The 24,739-nt window shown below is 36.4% G+C and overlaps 1 long non-coding RNA gene across 1 annotated transcript in view; it reads right to left on the minus strand.

Annotated features, from left to right (window-relative positions):
• Positions 1 to 2,477: 2,477 nt before the first annotated feature.
• Positions 2,478 to 24,739, minus strand: part of LOC143693489 (uncharacterized) — a 32,560-nt gene continuing 10,298 nt past the window's right edge. Inside the window, exon 3 of the long non-coding RNA XR_013181193.1 lies at positions 2,478 to 2,740. This is a non-coding gene — a long non-coding RNA (uncharacterized LOC143693489). The remainder of the gene's footprint in view (positions 2,741 to 24,739) is intronic.

Here is a 24,739-nt window from a genome sequence, read left to right on the forward strand (position 1 = left end):
ATTACTTTCACTTAAAAGGAAAGTTTAAGATATATTTCAAAGTTTTAATTACAATCAGATGTTTTCCATTTGACTTAGAAAAGTCATGAGAACAGGAGATAACAGCTACCTTAATTTTTCAATTAAATGTAGCAATGACATATGCATACATAAATGTATAAGGAATACAGATGCTAGAAATACTAATTTATCTATTTTTTTCCCCAGTAGAAGACTACAATCTGTTGAAATTGAAGACTGAAATCAGGAGGGGAAAAGGACACATGGAACCATCTTTCCTCTGCAAGGAGCAGAGGGAAAAATCCCTTGTCAGTAGCCAGGTTTGGTAAATTACTCTGAGTCATTCTTTTACATTCTGTTACAATGCAGAGTTTCTGCTCCCCTTTCCACCTACTGAACCCCATTCATAACCACAGGTTAATTCTCTTTAAAAGTCTGAAAAATAGCATGACTAAGAAAAGCCTTTCCAGTGGCTGGGTTGCAACTCTCAAGAACTCTTATCTGTTTCAGACCTTTTTGTTTGAAATCTTCATTTTGTCAAGGCCTCTCAGCAGAAATCTGGCAACGGAGTTCCTACCACTGAAGCCTTGAAAAATGGCAAAAAACTTCAAAACCCAAACACATTCAAAACACTGGCATACAAATTATTATTTTTAAAGCATAAGAATTTTCATAGTAACTTCTTATGATCTTTTACAACCAATTATAGTACAAAATGCCATCATAAAATCATTGCTTGTGATCAGGCTAAATTTAGTGGAAAGTTTACTGTTAGAACAGCCTAAAATCTCTGATGCTTTTACAAGTGTCCATGTTTTTGGAAGAAAAAAATCATTTCTTAACAGCACAATAAAATTTCTCCCTGCCACAGAGCCTTTATTTCAATAATAATTCTAGAATTCCCTAGATCAAAACTCCTAACTGTTCTGTAAGATGGAATGTAGTGTTATTACACTCCAGATGCAGCTACTATTGCAATAATTTGGAGATCAAATTATATGGTGTGTATCCTGATGAAAAGTAAGGACCATTCCCTTGCAAAAGATAATGCATCTCCTTAAATATTTATCTTTATATCATACTTAGAGAGGAGAGATACAGAAACAGGAGTGGTGTATCCAAATCTCAATTAGGCAGAGTTTGCTTTATTCTGTGACTGAATATTTCAATAATACAAAGCAAATAAACTAAAAGGCAAACTCTGAAACTGCCTACCCTAGTCCTGCTAGATTTCCCTGCAACCTTGAAAACTTCCACATGAAGCCTCACATCTAGCTAGACTGATAAACAGCAGATGACAAGCTCCTCAATATCCAGCTTGCTAGAGTTTGGGGAGAATAAGCTGCTGAACAAAATTAAGTGAAATTTCCTTGGATCACAATAGAAAATATGTAACAGCCAAACTGCACCTCTCAGACAAGGCCCTGCCACAAACCATTCAACTGAAAAAGGAAGAGATGATTCTTAATTCTTTACCATATTGTGAGGAGGAGAGGAAGGCTGACTAAAACAGCCGAGCTTTTCAAGAACACTGATGAGATTTACGCAGTTTTACACTTCCACATGGGCCAGTAGGCTTTGGAAATCTGTGTTGCTTTAGCAGCTGGTGCAGAAAGCATGAGAGAATAGTTGACAACTGAAAATCATCTGAAATGAAGGATGCAGGAACACTGAGAGGAACTGACCCACAGCTGTTGTGAAGTTGATGTTTAGATACTCCCAGGCCTCAGTCTGTCACCACCCACGCCATGTGTTAGTTGTATATCTACCCTTTGCTTTGCCTTTTTGTCTACTTGTGGACAAAATCCAAACATCTATCCTCACCCTAGGAGCTGCTAAATGGACAAGGCAATGAAACTGTTCCATGTTTGGCTCTTTCCACAACATAAAACCCTCAGAAACAGTCTGATCAAGTTCTGCAATTTCAAGTGCTTCCATATGCCATCACACTACCCTTGAGCACATATGACACATGCTGGGCTTTGTGCTATCAAACAGCACTCTGCTGAGCTGCAGCACAGTCCTCATATTGTTTCAAACAGTTTGAAAAGAAAACAAAAGCAAAAGGCACACAGAGTTTAAAGTTGACTCTGAGGCTGAGAGATAGGGATTTAAGCAACACTGCCCTACCTGGATGCAGTTAGCAGTTTCTGTGTTAGCACAGATTGGCAGTCAGGAATGCAATGTACAGCATTACAAGTCACATCAGACACCAATGTTCTAGAGATATCCTGTCATTTAGGAATCAAAACTGCTCTTTTTTCAGGATACCAATTCAGTGGTGGTTGAATCTTTTCAGTCAGGGCTATCAGAGTGCCTGCGCTACTTTAGGTCCTTCATCAGAAAATTCTGTACTTAACACAGACTTGCAGTAGTTAAGATTAATAAAGGAAAACAGCAGACAAGGTCCAAAACAGAGGAATTTTTGTGCAAAACAGCGGAATTTCATCCTATTCAAAAGAAATTTACCTTGATTTTGATGTTTGTGCTGGTGAGGTTGTTATAGCAGTGACATCACAGTGGTGTAAATCCCTGTGCTGCCTGGGGTGGGTGGGACCCCTCAGTCAAACCCAGGTGAGATGAATCCTGGCTGTTCCACACACCCTTGGCAGCAATTCCAGCCAATCCTTCCCTATTTCACACAGGTGGGATGTGGCAGGGGAATCCTCAAACCATCTCTTAAATCTTGCCTTTTCCAACAGGTCAGAACCAGTGGGGAAAATCCCATCTTCGACAAGTTCTGTAAAAACCAAAATTTGGGTTGATTGCTCAAAGATCTATCATACTGAAAATAAGACAATGATGTAGTTTACATTATTTTTAAATTAGAAGGGAAAACATAATTAATGCTTAATTATTTCCTAATGTCTTCATTGACTTTAGCAATTTTAGTGTCAAACAGAAAGAATTAGGACCACAGTATTTGTTTGCAACAATGCCAGTATTACAGACCCTCCCCTGATTATTATTTTGCTTAATGAAAATTCTGAAATGTGCATATTAAACAGCTTTTTGATTTTGTTTTTTATTTCCTATTGAAAAATGTCTGGCTTGATCAACTGCAGATAACAGACTGGCTGACTTTAAGAGCATGTAGAAATGTAAAGAGAAAATTCTGTGATGATCTTTGGCATTAAAAAAAAGGAAAACTCAAAGGATGAGAAAAAATAGTAATATTTAGCATGAAAAAGATACTTTCTTTCACTCTCTGAAAATAACTATTATTTAAACCAAAAAATACTGTATCGTTGTATATTTTAGAGCACAAATCTACAGAAGGAAAGAAAATCTGAAATAATTACTTTTAATAAGCTGGAACACCCAGAGACAAGAAATTGCACAAAAAAACTATCTCCCTGGGGATACTTTTATTAATATCAGCTTTTGTTGAGAATTCAAGTAAACAGAATTTTCTTTTATAGTTTGTTCAGTTTTAGCTGACGTACCTAGAAAATTTTATTTGTATTCTAAAATGGAGCTACTTGAGCAAAACAACCTATTGATGCTATCATATTTTGTAATGACTCTGTGGTCCCATGACCAGAATGAATTAAGAAAACAACCAAAATGTCATGTCCTTATTGTCTGAAACTTCCATGGGAATTAGCAGCCCTGAATTTTTCAATAAATCCTTTAAGGAGCATGAAATTTGCACACAAACACAAGCACACACAATTCTACTAACTGCATAATTTATCCAAACTTTCTTTAAATTCTTTTGGCAACTTATATGAATAAACTGATTTTCAAAATGAAAGAATGAGGAGGCAATGAGACTGAGAAAATGGAAAAGAAAAACCTATATGCATTTTCTTCCAAACCTTAGAGTTATATAGCATTTTAAATAATCATTCAAACACATGGGAAGGTGTTTCTCTATTCTAACCTACTGAAAAAAGTCTATCTATAACTAGGTAATATAAATTCCTATTGCAATGATACTGGAAGATGATGATTTCCTTCCTGATTTTGTATAAATAATAAAGGACTGCTATGAGGGACAGTTTTCTTGCAACTAGCTCAAGCAAGAATAGCAAATAACACCCTCTAATCTGGAGAGAAATATTTCTGTTCTGAGTAGGTGTTTAAAGTTTTTTTAAAGATCAGTTTGCTTTTATTATAGGATTCAATTTTTGTGCATTTTTTGAATATATTACTTCTTGGAAGATCAGAAAAAAAAACCCAATTTATATTTATAACTCTTTCATCTGCACTAAAATCCACAGACACAAAGTTGTTATGCTTTTTGACTGTGGCAGATTTTAAATCAGTTTATTCTGAATCCTAGCAGACAACGATTTATCAAGCAACACAGTGGGGCTGTCATAACCCCACTGCAACTGTGCTGACAAACTCTGTACTGCAAAATACAACTCAATCATTTAATGCTTTCCAATTAAATTAAGATACTTGCTAACATGGTGAAAAATACAGCAAACCCACCCAGGTAATTTCTTCTGACCACAACTCCAGTTCAGTTCCACCTATAAACTGGCTGGCCCCAAGCAAATCCCTCATGCTTTATCTTTAGTACAAGTGGAAAAAAGTGAATGTTTTCAACTGAACTAGCTTCTTCAAACCAGAGAAACATGAGACCACCCACTTTTTATCACCTTACAAATGGTTCCACTGCTAAGTTAGCAACAAAAATATTACATTGAATCATCCTATGGTAGAAACCCGGTAAATATAAGGCAGTTTTACTTTAATTTGATGATTACAAGCAATCTAGTTTTACTCCTAGCATTTAACATAAAACTACAAGACTTTATCTTTACCAGCTTTTTGGCATGAACTAGATGCCTGAGTTTTTATGGGAATAAAATATAACTTCATTGAGTGGCCAATCTCGTAAATGTGTTTAATTTTAGCTATTTGACCAATAAATAAATGAAATCCAAAATCCATGAGGGAGGAGGGAGAAAAGATACACTTTTTTTAGAGGCTTGACGATGGGCAGCATGGGGCAACATTATGAACACAGGTTTATATGTCAGCACTTATCAGGAGAGTGTTTACACTGATAAGGGCTTGCACCAAAGGGAGAGAGGGGAAAGAAGGAAGGAAAAAGAAGACACCAGTGCAGGAGATCTGTCAGGAAAAGAACCGCTTGTGTGTAATTCGTTCTTCCCATTTTCAAAGAAAACATGAGCTGAGTACATCCAAATCATGAACAGCATTCAAACACATTTCATGGGCCAGAGGAAAGCGATGATCCCACCACTGGCATTCAAACTGCCCCCAAAATTCCTCCAGAAAAGCTCTGGTTTGTGTGTGTAACCAAAGGTGCCTATCAAGCACAAAACTGTCAGCCCGTTTCTAAAGTGCCTCTGTGATAACAAAGGAGAGCAGAGAGTTGATCAGCTTCCAAGACAAACTGTTTGAAGCCTCTAAATTTTGCCTACCTCCCATAAGCAGACATATGGCAACCTGAATATTTAAGTGCATGCATTTCCTGTAAGCTTTTCCTAAAGAAGAAGAAGAAAAAAAAAAGTTTTAGCATTATTAATTTATTTATTTACTGACTGTGGCATTGAAGTACCTGACTCCTACTGAGTGTTTTGGCATTCCACATTATCAAAACTTTCCTTAACATTTAGACGTTGAGCAGCACAGTTATATTCTGTAAGACAGTTTTCTTCCCTCCTGTCCTAATTCCTGCAGAGCCTAAATAGGTATAACCATTCAAATGGAAAATAAATAGATATATAAATAAATATCTAAATATTAATAATAAAGATATATAGATATATAATAAATTATAAATTAATAATATATAAAAATATATTAAAATTTATATAAATAAATATATATATAAAATATATATATTTATAAAAATAACTAGACTATCTTGCAAAATTCTAATATTATTTATAGAGGCTAGTCAATAATTATTATTTGAAATTATATCTGGCCGTTAAAAATCTATCATGGAAGATATAAAGGTATAAGATTTCTGAACATTTAGGTTTAGCTGCTTCATTCATTAAGAAACAATTACAACATTTATATATATATAAAAAAACAAATATATATAACAAATATATATATTTTTCTCTATTAATGACAATGTAGCCAGAAAATTAAAAGATTAAGTAAATGACAAGAAATTTTGAAGTATATATATATATATATACACACACACACACACATATATATATATATATATATATATTGGTCTGGGAGGCTTATGTTCTGCTGCCTGAGACAGGAAAGAAAATGTATTTTTTTTCATGTGCCTGCAGCTTGGGGTTGACTTCCTTGGCTTGTACTTTTGGTACCAAAATGCTGCTTCTGTTTGTCAGCAAGTACACCTGCCTTTCTCACTAAACAGATGTTCTCCATAGAATAGGAGATTAATGACTCCTCTGGCCTCTCTATTGAATGCAAATATTATTGTCAACATTAACAGGAGCTAAATGACACCTTCATTTCTGGTGTCATTATGGAGAAGGATGTAAAGCCCAAAAATTTGCTTTCAGAGCCTGTGGCCACATTCACACATGCACCCCTACTCAAACCTGCCCCTTGATTACCCCATCATTCTTTTTGATCCATAGAAGTAAGAAAGTTTCTGTGTAAGGATCCACACTCTTATTCAGGTTTCTTCAAAGACACACTGGCATTGTCACCAGTCCTCTTTTGCCAATTTTTTTTTAAGTCCCTAAGAAAAAGCTCCAGTGAGGAAGAGAATTTTTCTCTTCCCCATGATAATTTTGATGACATCAATCACTCAAACCATTAAGGACCACCACTTAGACCATGGTATGACAAAGAAGCCCACAATGATCAATCAGAAAAGATAATTTTGGGAGTATCTCACTATCAAACCCAGAACAGATGTGCTTGTCACTACCTGTAGGTAATTTAAAGCTTGGTGCATGAGTTATGTTAATGCCTAGGCCACTCCTCTAACATGCTAGAACAATCCATAGGATTCAATCTAGAATAATAAAGAAATCTTTCTGCTTCTCTGTCCCTTGACTATTTCTCTGTGTGCAAGGAATATCTTCTTCTAGTCCTCTTCCTTTCCCTAGGAAGGGTTTAATGACAAGAAATCCTGAGCAAGAACACATCCAAAGACTGGTCTTTGCTGAAAGTGCATAAACTTGCAGATAAAGGCCCTACGTTTGTATAATCAGAAACATTTTAATTTATACAATTTCAAGTTCCTTCTCTGTGTCATCAGCAGATGGTTTACTTATTGTTGTTATAACGTCTAGCAATCTGAGTTAAAGTAATTAACATCATATAAATTAATACATATTAAATGAATTGTCAGCATTCTCAACCCCTATTTTTTTCTGGTGAAAAATTGAACAGCTGACTTGTAATTCATTATACCAACTATAAAATATCAAATGTATGTGGTTACATCGCATTGTATTATTTAAAATATCATAGCTGAGGTAATTTAGTCATGATTTTAATTTATTAATAGAATAATAGCTCTGATGCAGGGGTTGTTTTGTGTGCAATAGTGTGTGATAATAATCCTTGTTATTTTCTTATCTAAACCAGCAACATTTTATAATCATGACCAAACCATCCTAGTTTTTTATTCCTCCATTTACTTCTCATTATAACTGAGACGATGAGCACTTACACTCATAAGCATGTTCCTAAATAACAGAACAAATTTTTAACAGACACGTATTGCAGAGATTTCTGTTCTAGACCTACTACACAATGGTTTTTATTTATTTCCCCTGGATACAATAGAGGAAGATGACAGGTTAGGACATTTAGTTCCTACACCCTTAGCAATAGCATTGCCCAAAGAAGTTCAGATTATGGGCATTTAGGGTACATTGTACTCAGACCTGGTGTGTGAAGGAGGAAAACAGTTTCATTAATTGGAGTTTTTCTTCTGACTAAATCTATTTGAGAACTGATATCAGAACAGTAATTATACAGAGAAAAAAAACAGCTTGTGTCCTTGACTTATTTTCTATATGGGGTATCTGACATCAACAGTATATATTTAATGGAAAATGAAGGCCTAGTAATTAGATTTTGATTTCAGTTTTAATCTGCCATTTAATCAGACAGCTCCTCTAAATTGTACAGTGGATTTTGAAGCTTTACATCAATTTTATCTTGTATTCACAGCTGAAAAGGAACTTTATTCACTATGCTAGATAAAAAGAATGGATGAATGGATTCTGGATAAATACGTATAGGCAGGCATTATAGACATAGATATGGAATATTTTTGGACACAGGTAACAAATACTGTTATCCCTAAGTCATTTTGTCAATACCAAAGCTTTTGCTTGTCATTGTGTGCCTGTGCTGCAGAGTGGCAGCTGCTTAGGCATCATTTAGGCTCTTCAATGACTAATAAAGAACATATTATAGAGATGCAAAGGGTTGAAGTTGGTTTTAGTTAGGGCAATCAGCATTTCTACCATGTTTCATTAATCAGGCTTCTTAAGTCTGATAAATTTCTCCCGGTCCAAGGGCCCAAATGGCTACATCACGACATCAGTAATCTCCTGTGATAGAAATCTAGACATAGACATATTTTGCTTTTTACAGCTGCAGTAGTCTTCCTCATTCACACTGCTGTGGTTTCCTATGAGCAGTAACATATAATTTTTTTTCCACAACAGATTGACCTTGTCTTATCATCCCATTTATTAAGCATTGAAATATCCCTCCAGTGCAGCAGTGTACACACCCACACCCATAGAGGAAACCCTGAAATGTATACACAACACTGCATCATCTACAGCTGCTGCTCTGAGAAGTGATGAGTAGCTGCAGCTGAAAAGCCCTTGCAGGAGGTCTGGGAGCACAGCCATCCCAGCAGCTCCTGGTGCCATTGGATCTGTGCACACTGGATTCAGCTTCTGAAACTGCGCGTGAGGTTGGTCCGGAGCCGCCAGGGCAGCAGCGTGGTTAGGGGGGATTGCAGGCATTAATTATAAACAGCTTCTGTTGTGCACAGTTGCACTGCTGAGAATTTGGGATTATGCAAGCCAGACAGGTCTAGCAGAAGCAGGGTTTTACACTGTGCATATTTAGCACATTTCGTCAGCGTTTCAGTTAACATTATCTTAAGGACTGTTCAAATTCAGCAGTAGAGAAAATAACAGGATACCTAGAAAGTTTTGGCAAGCAAACCCTCTCTCTCTCACCTTTAACCTCAGTAACTGCTGTCAAAACCTAAATCCTTGAAGCCTCTCTATTGCACTAAGCTTTATGTGAATTCATAGAAGGCTTCATATATTCAGAGAATTTAGACAGAGAATAACTATGTCAACTTGTCCTTCCTCTGCTCTCTGCTAGTGACATACAGTCCAAGGTTCAATGACAAAGTCTGAACAAATAGGAATGGGTCTGTTGAGAAAAAAAAAAGTTGCTGTTAAAGGACCTGAAATACATTTATGACATGCATAGGGGAGTTTTAGTTCAAAATAACTGTAGTTTGAAGGCTCATGCACATTAATGCCTGGAGCAAATAGACATATTCCTGGATCACGGCTTCTGGCTTACTTTAACCCAAAAGGAATCTCATTTGCATGCCATCAGGCTGCTCTATGATGAAACCAGAGCACAGAAGGAAGGGCAGTAAGGAGATGAACTTCAAATCCTATGCTAATGCAGGCATACCTGGTGAAACATTTAGCTGGAATGTAGGACACCCAAAATGTAATAAAGTCACTGTTTGCTTTCGTCTTGACAGCCACTGTTCCTGGTTTCATCCTCTCCATCTGTGGTTCATCCCACACACTTCCTGCTGCTCAGTGTTTTGGAGTTTGAGATATTCATAACCACATTCCCACAGATAGCATCAGACACCTGAGATTTACACTAAAAAGCGGGGGGAGAGGGAATGGACAGTTTGTGTTCTCAGTGCTTCATCCCTGGCCACTTCTGGCAATACACAGGACTGCTGGTCCAGTCTCAAAAGCTTCAAGGGGAGACTTTGGGTAAAGGAAACAATTATTTTTGCACATGATTGCAAGGCATAATTCAGTGTACAGTCAACATGTGATCTCAGCAAAAGTTCTTTTTCTATTCTTTGATTATAGTAATTACCATTACAAACATCTCTGTCTATCTCTGTCCAGGACCACTGATTCTATTGTTTTAAAACTGTTACCTTTTGATTCTCACATGGATTTTAGACACAGTATATTTAAAACTATGTTACCTCAGAAACTCAAAATATTTACTAACAATTACCTCAGGAACTCAAAAATATTTAATCACTAAAATTTCATTTACTGCAAATTCCTTTGTATTTCCACACTTTTCTTACTTAGCTTGGTTTCAATTTGGTGTCTTTAAAAGCTAATTATTTGATTTTTAGTCAGGAGAGTGACTAATTACAAAAATAAACAGAGGAGAAAAATATATTGGCGACTGTGTGCTGTAAGCTTGGAATAGCAGTTTCCAAACAAAATAAAGCTGCATCCTCTGAATTATTTTCCAGATTGTTTACTGGCACTCTCAGTAAACTGTATTTGTTTAGGTCAATATTTGGTATTCACTGGGGTATTCATGGAAACAAAAATCTTAGAGAGTGTCTCCTATCTGTAAGAGAAATCTGTTTATTTTGCTGTACAACAAGAGCTTGCTTAAATTTTTAAACAGAACTTCTGATAGTCAAAAGGAAAAAAAAACTAGGGAAGGGTATTAGCCAAAATATCTGTCAGCTAAACAGAACTTGTAAATCCAGTCAAACAATTAAAGGGCATTGCACTGTCAAATCATCAGCTTGCAGATCCCTGCCCTGTGGTTTGCTGTCTTTTAGAGAAGGATGCAAACTGTTTAGCTTTCCCAAACCCTCCCCCCTTCCATCTGCCTACTGACCCATGCAGCTGCCTTAGCATTCGCATTCGCTCCACTGGAAATTTCATGCCTGCCTTGATAGAAGAAAGTAAAACGTTGCAGTGACAGCAGCTTCAATGGGACTGAGCAAAGAATGATGGAGAAGACTAAATGTGTTATATCTATGGGTAGCTGAGAATTGGATAAGAAAACTTCGTGAATCACTGTGCACCAGAACTGTCAGAACAGAACATTTTAGGAGAAAAATGAAAAATACATGAAAGCCCCAAACCCAAAACTGCAGTTTGGATCACCATTAGGAAGGGAAGGAAATATATGTAAAGAATATGCACAGAAATTTAAGTGCTCAAATGCAGAATGCAACCATAAGTGCCTAATCTGCTAAAAATCATATTAAATTCTACTGAGACCCATTTATAATAAAAGTCTTGCCTGTTCTTGACCATCATTTTGTTCACCCTGGCATTTAGTAAAAATGCACTTTAGAAGGTAATTGAGCATGCTTTCTTCCTCTGGGACCTATAGGCTTATTTACAAAGGAATATTTAAAGCAGTAACAATGTGATGGATCTCTACAGAATTATTTCCTTAAATATTCATGGAGGTAATCTTCTGAAGGGGCACACATTGGTTGATAAGCTTCCACAGGATTCACTGAGGCAGGATACCCTGTAGACAGGGTAAGCAAAAGGAATTGCAAGCCATTATATTTCACTAGAGTGCAAAATAAGTTTAGCTTCAATAAAAAAAGAACCTTCTCAGGAAAGTCAGCGCAGCAAAAAATTCCAGGTAACATTTTGAACAATTAATAAAACTTTTGGATGACACAGAAGACATTGCCTGCGATAGTCTGTGTTAAATCCTCTGTATTTTCTTGCACATAATATTTCTGTTTTTTCACTCCGTAGGCAAGCCAGGCAAACTGCCAGACACAACATCTAGGGAGGTAAGGTTGAGACCACAAGATTTTAATAGAGTTTACAGGCAGTGTTGCAATTAGCTATATCCAAATTTTAAGAAGCTATCCAACAACAAATCCTAGATTCATTTCAGCCTGAAGTAATACACTTTATTCCCCATTTTCAGCATAGAAAGTTAGCTCTGTTTACTCCCACAAGCTCTATCACTGGGCAAGAGAGATCAAGGGCTTCTCATTATTTTTTGTGAAACTCAAACTTTGAGACGACTACTTTACTCAGTGATACTAATCTCTTTAATCACAGTGAGTTGAGTTCAATAGTACAATATTTACTGCTGATGTTTTAGAACAATTTGAAGCCTTTGCTTTTGAAGACAATGATAATCATGGGGAAACTGGAGCCACTTTTATGAATAAATTTCACTGTGCTGTACTGTACAACGGCATAGTTAAGAACCTGTGAACAATGAAATTATAAAGACTATTGGAAATTTTTGTAACAAAAGCACTTGGTAATTGTTATCTGAGGAGAAAATTAGCAGAGAAAGTCTCTGCATAGCATGTGACACACCACATATAGCCAGCTTCTCTTTCAGAAACAAACACACATCTCTCTGCATAACTATACAGTTTCAAACTTATGATTCTAATAAATGAAATCAAAGTAGAGCAAAAAAGTCCCTGAAAACAAAGCAATGTCAAGCCTATTCCTTGTCCACAGTATTCTGCCTGGAGAATTGCTCTTCTCCTCTTTTTCCCTGCACATGTGTGTCTTCTCCTGGGTGATTCAAAATTATGGTGATACCAATTCTGGCAGTTAAATGTTCCCATCTGTGAAGCCACCTCCTTCTCTTTTAGCCAGCCCATGAAATACACAGCATTTGTGCTCATTTCTTCAATTGCACTTCTACCTGGAACCTGCAATTACTGCTTTTATACAACCAAACAGCATTCCTCAACCACTGAGGGTTTGTCACTGATAACCCAGTAAGAGAGCTTGCTATTAAAGCTGGTGAGTACACACACATCTCACTTTGGCAGTAGATGAAGATCACATGGTTTCAGAGTTTCTACTTTCCTACTTAGGTAATACCTCTTTTGGTTACATATTTTCTCCTTCCTCTTGTTATTCTATTCCCCAAGTTCTAGACACTCACCAGCATATTTACCCATATCTTTCTCAACCCAGCAGTGATGCGTCACCTAACCTACATTATTGTAAATGGAATCTGCATGCATAAATTCCAGATACCTCAATACACCCTTCAGCATGATTATGATAGTGTTTTAGATGGGAAAATTATCTGTAGAAATTTCCAGAGCAGTACTGACTTTTTTGTATACAGTAAATTATTGATGAATCGCTGAAGAAAACAATCTTAAGGTTTATTACAGTACTTATTTGAATGCAACTACACAATGACTCACAGGAATTATCTAGCTGCTCTTCATAGCCAATTGCACACATTATCTAAAAGCAACTGCCATACAAACAGAATTCTGTTTCCAAATTGATGCAGAAGATATGGCCCACTGCTCAAGGTGCTGTATCTCAATTATCCTGAAGGACAATTTTAGCAAATGAACTTCATTAAGCTCAGGTTTTATCAGTCACAACCTTGGCTGGCCATTGCCATTTTCTGGATGTGAAGTTTGTTCTCAAACACAGCATGGAAAAACCCAAGACAATAGAAAAATATTCCTGACGTTAGAAAATACAATTTGCTTTTATCACTGAATGTCTCAATGAGAACACTGCACAAAGAATTTGCTGAATCATGAGTAATGAGAAATTAACCTCAAGCAGTACAAGAGATGGCTGTTTGCATAAATAAACAGTTAAAGCTGACTTTGCTTCCTTTTTACTTAACAGGAGTTTGTGGCTCCTTGGCACCCACTTCCGCTGGGTCCCTGAGCTGAGTTTCAATTACACCACAGTTCCTCTGACAAGAAATGTAACTTCCCAGTTCTCAATAACTTACTGATATAACTAATTTCTCTATTTCTTTTCCCCTCTCCCATTTAAAAATAAACAAACCACTATTTCTGCTCCCATTTACTGTTGTCAGGAAAGATTTTAAAAGTTCAGAAAATATGGATGTTTGGGCAAAACAAGTGCCTCTAAATTCTGATCCTTTCTAACACTGATTTGAACTCTTTCAGTTTCACTGAAAATGAGTCAGAGGTGGCCAAAGATTAAGATTTAATTTTCTCCAGCCTAAAACCTAGAGAGACTCCTCACTTTCTTCTTCAGTGCTAGACAGGATTAAGAAAACATAGTATTTTGCAATGTTAAGAACAAAAAGTGAGATCAGATTGTATTGATATTTCAGTCAAAACCATGGCAATGTGAGAAACAACAAAAACTCCTAATGCTCGTGTTTTATCCAAACTGACTCAGCCGTGCTTGGTCTTCAAACCAAAGCCTCAATCTTTGACCTCAGTTTCACAGTGAAAAATAATCTAAAGGAGCTTCTTTCATTTCACTTGTTCCCAGATACTCATATTTTATACATTTGTGCCCACTGTTTTCTTGAAAAACAAGTGATCTGGAATTCAGTTAGCTACTCAAAGCTCCCTCTTTTCTTTTATCTGATGAAATACCTCAGACCACCAGGGTAATAGTACTATGCAGTGAGAAGTAAGGAGGCAAAGACCCGTGAACATCACCTGAGAAAACAGATTTCCCCTCTCTCCCACCTTTAAACCTGCCAGTTCTCCATCTCTAAGTCACAGAAGACAGAATGGGAAGGGCTGTGATGAATAATTACTGCTAGTAACTTCCTCCTGTTGCTTTATTCCCTTCTTGTTCCACATTGCAGAATACTAGTGGATGTGAGGAGTAGCTCTCTAGGCAGAGATAGGTTTGGGCAGCTAAAATACCTTTGTGAGCTTAAACTGCTTGCATTACCTGTGGCTAGCTGGTAGCCTGCTGTGAAAGGATGAACCAAACACCATGTGTAGGCATAAAAGATTTCTCGTATATCAAATTTTTACCCTTTAATCTAGAAGGTTACTGTCACACATGATGCACAGACCAATCCTTTTTTTTACCAATCAAATAAACATGTGACCCTAGTTAATGATTTCATGGTTTCTAGTACCCAGATGTTATGGTTATTTTGAACTCTATTGCAAAGACTAGGGAATAAAAATTTAAAAATTCTGTTCTGCTGTGATGTTTCCAGTTTGAATTTCTGAAGGCCAGTGTTTTGCCCTCAGTTTCATTTGATTCACTGCTTCTTTTGCTGAATTGCCTAAAAAAAAATGGTGAAGCACAGCCCTAACATGAGGAAGGACTCTGGGAGAGAAATTTTTTACTACTCCACATTAGTCCACAGTAATCAGAATTTGCTACCTATTAGAACAACAAACTCTAGGGACAAAAGGAATCCCTTTACTCTTTTCTTCTGCTAAGGGATAAACTCTTTAACCTGTTATTCCTATGAATAATTTTGAATGCTCAGTTATGGGAGCAATGACCAGAGAAACTGGAAGTGTTGAAAATTGTTTATAAAGTAAGAAAAGTATTTTCAAAGTCAAAAAAGTTGAACATTAGGGATCATGAAACACTGGCATTCAAGAAAATGAGCAGTGTTCTCTAGTGTAGCTTTTAGAAAGCAGTTGTTTATAACAGCATATACTACTTGCTATTTTCTGTGAGGATAATTAACATGAAGGCTTCTTACAAATGCCACTCAAATGCAGAGCTGTTGCTTTATGAGCTCAAAATATTTTGCTGCACAGAGCAACAAAAGGCAGCAGTTGGACTTCACTGAAGTTGTCACGCAGAGCACAGCTCTATCAGGCACACGAGGAAAGCTCTGAGGGGGTTAAAAGTCAATTGCAAGACCTGGGACCAGTGCCAATAAAATTGTACCTGGCCAGGCTTAAATTGAATTTTAGCTGCCAACTGTACATTTTCAGATCTCCAGAGGAAGCTGGTTCCTCCGTGTGGGTGAAGTAGACAGAGGCAGCTGTTGAAATGGAAACCATTGCATCAGACAACTTGGGAACTGATTGAATTTAAAATTGGACTTTCTTATGCCTTGATTTTTGCCTCAGAATGCATTGAGGAGATGCAGGTGGCTGATAAACAGAAATGTATCACTCAGCCAAGAGGTTAAAAAACCCTTCCAAACAAACAAGAATTTTGTCTTTTGGGAGAGGAAAAAAAAACCCTCAACAAAATCAGCAATAAGGTACAGAACCAGGCTCTTATTAGGAATAAATCAGATTAGTTATTCTGCTCTACATGAACAGTAGACTGATGCCCAGATTTTTTAGTTAAGCCACTGTAAAATTAATGTAATAATGCATTAATTTGAATATAATTACATAAAAGTCTTACCCCAATATTATTGCAAGCCTAGGATTAGAGCTGGACATGAAATCATACATCATATAACACACATATGTGTTATATGTGTGTGTGTGAGTATTACCTAGTGGAAGGAATAAATTGTAATTTTTTTTAACCTGCACATAAACACAATAAAAAACACCTTAATATTTACAACTCCAAAATTGCATAGTAAGAATTCCTGGAATTAAATTGCTCCTGTATTATGAAGAAAGTGCTGGGTCACATCCGAATCTTTTCCCCTACAGGATTTCAGATAATTCTCATGTGGGATTCTCAGATGATGTGATTTCTTTCAGCATCAGTGGGAACTGCATTCCATTTACACCAGTGAAGGATCCAGTTTAGCACATTCATTCAACAGAGTCCAAGCTATAAATGTCCTGCTGAGTACACCTTCCTTGTCACCACTGATGGCCTTGGTGCCTGCTTCTGCTTCCTACATAAGAAAGCCTATTTTTTATGTGACAATTTTTCTTTTTAAAACAATATAAAGAGACAGAACAAATAAGGCAACGATTTAATTCCTTCCAAAATAGGTAAAACCTGTGGTGTAACAAAGTTTACTGTGAGACTTCCTTGTATATTAGTCATTCTTGGTGATGTGTAAAGAGTTGCTCAGTCTTTATCTTAGCTGGAAGCAGGATGTTAAAGTGAGCTTAGCCTGATATGGTGTCATCAACCATAGTAAAAATAGAAATGTACATATAGGAAATTGCTTGTATTTCATGAAGTCCAAGCCCACAGATACCATTTTTAAGTTTACTGTTAAATCATGGTTTCTAAAAACTGTTTTCATAGTGAGAACTTGGTTGAATTTGCCATCGCCAGCAGTGAAGTTCTGTAAACCAAACTGATGACCCAAGGTCTTTAATGATTTTTTTTTTGTGTAACATAAAAAACCACTCTTTTATACAAATCTTCCTTTTTTTTTTTTCTGTCCTTGAAATGTTTTTTTTTTTCCACAAATTTTGAAACACAAATAGATGGAAGATACAGGTTAAAATCTAGCCTTTCTTTACAAAACCAAAAATACAGTATTTGTACAGGTCTAGCTATACTCAATTATATAGATACGTACAATTCCTAGCAGGATGGTACAAAAAAATTATTCTTTCCCCACTGTAGGAAGGTGAAGATAGAAAAATTAAACAAAGGTTCTTGGTCACCATAACAATAATTTAGAAAGTATCATAGACTGTCTTTCTCCTAAATTATCAAAGAAAAAGGACTTACAGAAAGATGTTTGTCTTGGTAGTCTTTGTCTGTGTTATCACTGCTTTAAAAAAGGAGGAAGCATTACTGGGTCAGTTCAATTCCTATTGTACCTGTCTATCACAGCCCAGGTATGCAACTTCAGCCTAAGAGAGATCAAAAAATAATAGCACCAGTGAAAAAAATTAAATTAGAATAATAACTGACCTGTTATAACTTTAAGACCTGTCTGACTTTCAGATAAAACAAAAAAAAAATCTTCGATAAAGTGAGCACTCACTTTTATATGAAGCTTATTTTTAGGCTCAGTAGAACAGTGATATACTGTTCTCTGAGGAATAAGAAACAAGCATCATGGTTAACTTAATAGGGAATTTGACTTTGAATTTATTTCCTATTCAAGCTTCAAGAATTTTTCACAAAGACTGAAATATTTTGGACTATTTTTAAAGAACAAACAGAACTCTGCCTGTCCATACTCTGTCTACAAACTAAAAAGCCCTCTCTGACAGCTGAATTAAATCCTCTTTGAGGTGAAAAAATGGAACCCCAAGTACAGTACCTCCCTGGCATCATATCATTGAGCAGTTCTAAGCCCTTTGTTCTTTCTAAGCCTACTTTGAAAAGGAAAAGAGCAAAGATGTGCATGTGATATAATGGGGAATTTTCTTTGGTTGAATATTTCTTTCTTCCTTTCTCTGTGATTTATGTGAGTGCATAGGAAAATTTGCAATGGTCAGAGACCAGAAAGTTCCCCTATTGTAATTCTCTCATTTCACTTTTTTTTTTTTTCCTTCCTGACACATTCATCCTTTTTCCATCTCCAGATGCTTTCAAGCTTCTATTTAAACTACTGGTGGTTTTGTTTTTGGTTTTTTTCCCCCAGTGCCTTCATGATACTTTAAATGTTTTGTTCTCTGTAGATGCAAAATAACAAGTTAAGAATGCAAGGTGACCTGTAGCATAAGCAAAACAAAACTAAGAGAAACTCATTGCTCTGAAACTCAATACATAATTTCCAAATCTCAACAACATAAGTAGGTAACATTTCAAAGGGGAATACGTAACGTGTGTCCTCATGACAAACTAATATACAGTTACACCATTATCTAATTTGGTACATGTTTAATTTGCAGTTTACAACCATACATAAGCTTATCCTTCATTATAACAAAGTGGGCATTTAATCAGCAAATCTACAAAGGGCGTACATATAGCAGATTAACCTCACCTCTTTCAAGGCAAATTTAATTAAATTTCTGGCCCCACAGAAATCGACAGAAATCTTCATAGTTTGCAAAAGAGGTCTACCTGTGGGAATTTATAAGGGATAATCATATTGCTGTATCCCTTCAAGTTCTGGCTTCATTACCTTGCAAAATAGTTTGGAGTTATTTTGCATTTTAAAGTGGAGGTTTTCCACCTGGTAAAGTCACTGTAATTAATTTTAATATGCCATGCTACATGGTAAGGCAAAGTGTTTTGGGGGCTTGGTTTAAGTTATGTTTTTATCAGAGACCCATCATTTAGGATGTGATGCTGTAAATGCAAATGATTGCATCAGTGTTTTACAGCTATAAGTTACTACAGAACAATTTTCACTTTACAGTGATGTGTTTTCATTGGCATTTTAATAAAGCTGATTAACTAAAGATAGAATTCTAAAAAAGATTTGCCAGCTATATTTTCTGCTCTTCACTCAATTTATCACAGTGCATCATTTCTTAAAGTGCAAGCAATACGCACAACTTAGTTAATTTGCATTGGATTTGACATGAAAAATGCTAAAATGGTAATTGATGTACCATACTGGTAATCATAAAGCAAATAAAAATACATTGAATTCGATTTTTACCTATAAAGATAAGGTTTAAGTCTAAATTTATCTGGTATGTTAACAAATATCCACTTATACATTTATCCAAAATAAGAGACATGGGAATAAACTGGCACAGTGAGTTTTACAGAGGAATCTGCTATAGATTAAAATCAGGTCATTGGAATTCTGGACCAAACCTTTGATTCAAAGTATTTTTTTAAAACAAACTAACAAACAAACTCACCTCCCGACCCCACCCCCCCCCAAAGAAAAACCCAAAAAAACAAACCAAACAATTGCGAAGCATCTCCCCTCCCTCCAATCTGGTTTTATTATTTGGTAGCAATGGGCAGAAGCAGTAATTTTAATAAAACCCATCACTCTTGGATTGCACTCAAAAATGTTTGATGTTTTCTTCGTGCTGTAGATGTCATCTCATGCTAATTGAAATTCTAGCTTAGTAGACAACAGACATTGCAAAACATACAAGAACAAAATGTCCCTTTGGGTCACGAGCAATTTATGGTAAAGCGGCACAAAAAGGTGAGTTTCGGAGAGAGAATTAGTTTGTAGCCCACCAATAACTGTTTCAAACCAGATGCTTGTGCTGCAATATATCACACTCACACTATCTATAGGAGCTACTACTATCTCTGAATTCCAAAATTTACTGCAGTTCTGTGGTAGATGGTTTTGTATAAATTATTCCCTGTTACTTGAGCCTTTTCAGCACCATGGATAGTAGCAGGTCCTGCCTTTCCCGAGTGCCTTCCGAGCAATTACTGTTCATTCTAGTCCAAACCATGATATCACTTTAAATATATACATATATAGGATAGCTAGTAACTAATAGATGCCCTGAAGAGAATCCAAGGAAAAGCAGCAAGAGTGATGATATTTTAGAAGGCATATCTAGGAGGAAATTTTAAACAAACAATTTAAGGTTGAAAATGAAAGATAAAGTCATTAGTTTTTGAAAAGGAAACAAACATGCACAAAAAGGGGCAGGGTACTTTTCACCATTTCTATCAGGTGTAGAGAAAGAAGAATCAGTTTAATTTGCCATGAGTGTGATTTAAATGAAATATTAGCTGTAACAGCCTAACTGCAATCAAAGATATATTGCTTAGCAAAGATATCCAAATGATAACTAATCTGAGGTTTTAAGAGTGTGTTGGCAGCAATATATATGCACCAAGTATGTTATATTTTAACTAATGGTAGTGGTCTCCTTTAGCATCCTTTTAATTCTAAATTTTTCATGTTAAAGTCTACTTTTTGGTAGCCAAGGCTCAAGTGTTTAAAAATGCTCTGAGTTCTCACATATTGATCACATAGCCCACTGTAATCAAAATTACACATAATTATTTGGGTCACCTATCCAAAATGGAATCATTCAGATTCATCTGTTGGTGTCTTGATCTTATAAGGGAAACCAAATCAGATAACTAAAAAAACCCCACGAAATAGACCAAAAGCCAGGGTGTGTCCAGATTTACATTTTTAAATGCAGATATTTACTGAGACTCACCCATATGAATGGAGATTCCATTTGTTAACCCAAATCCTTTATGTTTTCCTTTATGTAATAAATAAAGGATAGTAAATGTAAATGAAAAAAAAAGTAGTTAAAGTTAAAACATATGATTTCACTGCAGGACTGATCACTTGCCAGCAATTTTTACTGTTTACAATAAATCATACAGAGCAAAACATACTTCTATGTATAATGTATGTTTCTATATTCAACTATTGAGAGTCAAAACCAGTAATGAGCATCTCCATTAGAATCTCAGTAACACCAAGTTACTTAGAATGAGTGATTTACATACTAATGGACTAGGTTTTTTTAGCAGTTTAAATGGCAAGAGGTAGTACTTTCCCTAAACATTCCTCAAGAAGTTAATGACCCAAAAAAGAACCATGTAAAGCAGGTAATCACTTGTTAATTGACCTGCTACTAGTCCTGTATGAAACACTGAGCAATGTCTCTGCCGTGGAACCTTGAGAATACATTCGCTGGTTGTGCTGTACCTTGGGAAACGCTGCAAAGATGAGCACCCGAATATTTATTGCAGAAACAGAAAGTGTTGACAGCTCATTAATGAGATAAATATACATTTTCTGTGAACCCAGAGATACCTACACACTTTTCAAGATCTGTGAATATGGCAAAGACCCCACCAGATAATCTACCACAGTGCCCACTGTGCAAAGCCTTGTTCTTGCCAAGAGAAGAGTGCATAGTGAGAACTAAAATTTCCTTCAACTGAAAAAAAAACCTGTGATGAGAACAGGCATGAATGTGCTCAGAGGATGCAAATCACAACTTGCAGAAGGTTGGTGAAGTAGATTTATTTTTCTGTCTTCTCAGAGATTTCTCTGTTTTGTTGCGGTTGATAAGGTCATTATAATCCATTCTGCACACTGGCACATGTAATCTGTCCTTTTAATTTCTCAAGGCTCAAACCACTCTCATGTCTGTAAAATGGTAGAAGAGCATAAAGCATGTATTTGGAAGCAGAATGCAAATGTTCATACTGTTCATTTGCACATGCATCTCTGAACATGCTTTTAAAACACACTTCTTCATGACTCAAACAGGATCTGAGCATGGGATGGTAAAGAGGGAAGAATAGAAGGAAAGAAATACTGAGTGGTTTGAGAGATTATCCAATGGTTTGGGTTTCTTCCTGTGCTTGGCAAACAAGAATCTCAGAGGCTTTTATGAATTTTACTCTCTGCATTAGACCTTTCCTGGGTGATTGTGCAGGAGAAGTTTTGTTCTGAACAAACAAAAGGCATGTGGTACAAGAATGCTCTGGAATTTGAAAGAGATGGAAAGAATTGAAAAGGCAAAGACCCCATAGGACTCAACCAACTAAGCCATTCTACATTCTTTAAACATACCACATGAGAGCACATTAATCAAGCAGTGAAGAGGAGAGGATGACACCCTGAATAAATTTCTAACCACAATTGATGACTGTAGAGGAATTTGGGTTTATGGTCTACATTAGCAATAGTAAATAATTTCAACATTCAGGGACATATGATAGAATTTAGTGGTCTACCATTAACTTCATTTTCAATTAAATAAATTCTATCCACATTTACAGTCTGAGCTGGAATACAAAGTAAGGCTGCCAGATGCTGAATCTGACTTAAAGCAAATACAATGGAGAAGCAGCATTCAGAGGGAAAATATTACAGGGAAATTAGAATTTTCATATCAGTCTTGGGATATACCTGATCAGAGGTACCTGGCAAATGACACAGAAATGACTGTGATCTCCCCAATAAAACAGGAGGAGAAATAAACTATCTTGAGTTACACTGCTGTGAATGGTGTGTGAAAAGAATCATGTTGTCATTACATGGCTGATAACCAAATTACCTGATCATGGCACACACCTATCACAGCAGAAATCTGCATCATAAGGACGACATAGGAAAAAAAAACCCAAAACCACCAAAACAACAGAAAGGTAAAAGATTGAGTAATACTTTTTTTTTCTTTTACCCCTGAGGGGCCAAAAGGAAAAGAGAGAAATATTCAAAATGCTTTTTCAGATATAACATTAGAACACATTCATAGGACCATTGAAGCCCCTAGCCATTTTCGAAGTCTACGGTAGGGAAGGAATCCATTTGATCTGAGAATATCCTTTATAGTTTGCCCTTGCTTTTGGAAGCAGAAGTCACCAGACTGTTGGGTAGGCTTCAGTTCAAAACATGCAGCATATCTGTAGTCCCAATTGCACAGGGAATGGGGACAGCAAAGATATCAGAACAAGAGCCTAGAATTTTTTTTTTTTCAGTGAGACATAAATGCATATTTAACTCCATTTCTATTAAAGAAAAGGTTCAGAGATTGAGGCTAAATTTTCAGCTCTCCATTAACGGAAATTTCTTCTTCTCCTTGACAATTACCTCTGTGCTAAAATTTCACTTTTACTCCTTCCTTCAAAGACACTGGTGAATGAACTATATGCTGCCATCCACAGCTACCTCTGCCATCAGCTGCAGGCTGTTTTTCAATTTTGTTTTTCTCCCAGTTAATATTTCTTTGGACTTTTTCCATTATATTGAGTAATGTGTGGGCCAGAAGGATGCATGGAGCATGATGAGGCTACTACTCTGTACTTCACAGAGCTTTACTAATACTTTTATTTCATTATATGATCTTTTTTTCTCCTTTTCATGGACTTCTACATAAAGCTCCCAAAATTGCCTTGTGTGGCAAAAGCTTAGCTGATTACTTTGAAAATGAGAGCAAAATCTATAGAGATACTGACAATACATACATTTTGCTGGCATGTGTAGATACCCATATATTTCACTCTGCAGTTTAGAGAAAATGAGCTTCAAAATGTTTTGTTAATAATATCTTGGGTAAATGATGCAATTAGCTATTATTTAGAAGGCACTGTACATGTACTATAGAATATTGAGCTAATGTTTTTTCTTATTAGGCATTTCCAGACCTTAAATAAATAGAGTTTCCAGTTCTTCTTTTAATTTCCTTTTCACTGTTAAGTGGGAAACAGCCAACTGAATATGTCTCTCTACTTGTCTGAGAGAAAACATTTTCATCTACTCTGTCTTGACAGAAGAAAATATAAACACTTGAGTCTTTTTAAAACTCTGCCAATGGAAAATGTTAAGACAGAAAGCAAGCTGAAGATAGACCAGAACCATCTCTTTTTCACTCTATTCTTCATTATTACTCCTTGAAAAGAGATCTTAATCTAAAGATTGAGTTATGTAGGATTATACAGAGGTAGTAAGGAAATTATTTGCTTCTAAGTGAGTTGAAGAAATCTGGATGAAAGTAATATTGCATTAATGTAAGGACATGGAATCAAAAATGAAGTAATACATTAATTGCATTTTTTTTCTTTTAACATCAATGAAGCTTCCAAAGACATGGGAAGATTGCATATGTTGAAAACCCTCATGTTTTTATGCAACCATCAATATTTTTAAACTAATCATCAACATTTATGAGAAGGAAAAAACCAAATAATTCCACATGAAGAAATTTCTTTGCAGAAACTTTCTCAAACTGGTGTTACAATGTAATAGCTGACTAGAATCTTGTATTTGGTTTGCATGACCAGGTTTTGGTAGTAGCTGTGAATCTTCCTCCCTGTCTAGCTGAGACAATGCCAGGTGGCTCGAAGATGGAACTGCTGCTGGCCAAGGCTGAGCCAATCAGAAATGGTGGAAATGCCTCTGTGATAACACATTTAAGAGGGGAAAAAAAAAAGAAAAGGTCTGTCTCAACTGTAATTGTGGCCAGAGAAGAGTGGGGTGAGAACATGTGAAAGGAACAGCCCTGCAGACACCAAGGTTGGTGCAGAAGGAGGGGCAGGAGTTGCTCCAGGCACTGGAGCTGAGATTGCCCTGGTGACACCAAGGTGAGGCAGCTGTGCCCCTGCAGGCACATGGGGATGCAGAGATCCATCCGCAGCACATGGGGATGCAGAGATCCATCCACAGCCCATGGAGGAGCCCATTCCAGAGCAAGGGGATGTCTGAGATGAGGCTGTGACCCTGTGGGAGTCCTGTGCTGGAGCAGGGTCCTGGCAGGGACCTGCAGACCCATGGAGAGAGG

Source organism: Agelaius phoeniceus, chromosome 2 (genome assembly GCF_051311805.1).
Source record: "Agelaius phoeniceus isolate bAgePho1 chromosome 2, bAgePho1.hap1, whole genome shotgun sequence".
NCBI classification, from domain to species: Eukaryota; Metazoa; Chordata; class Aves; order Passeriformes; family Icteridae; genus Agelaius; species Agelaius phoeniceus.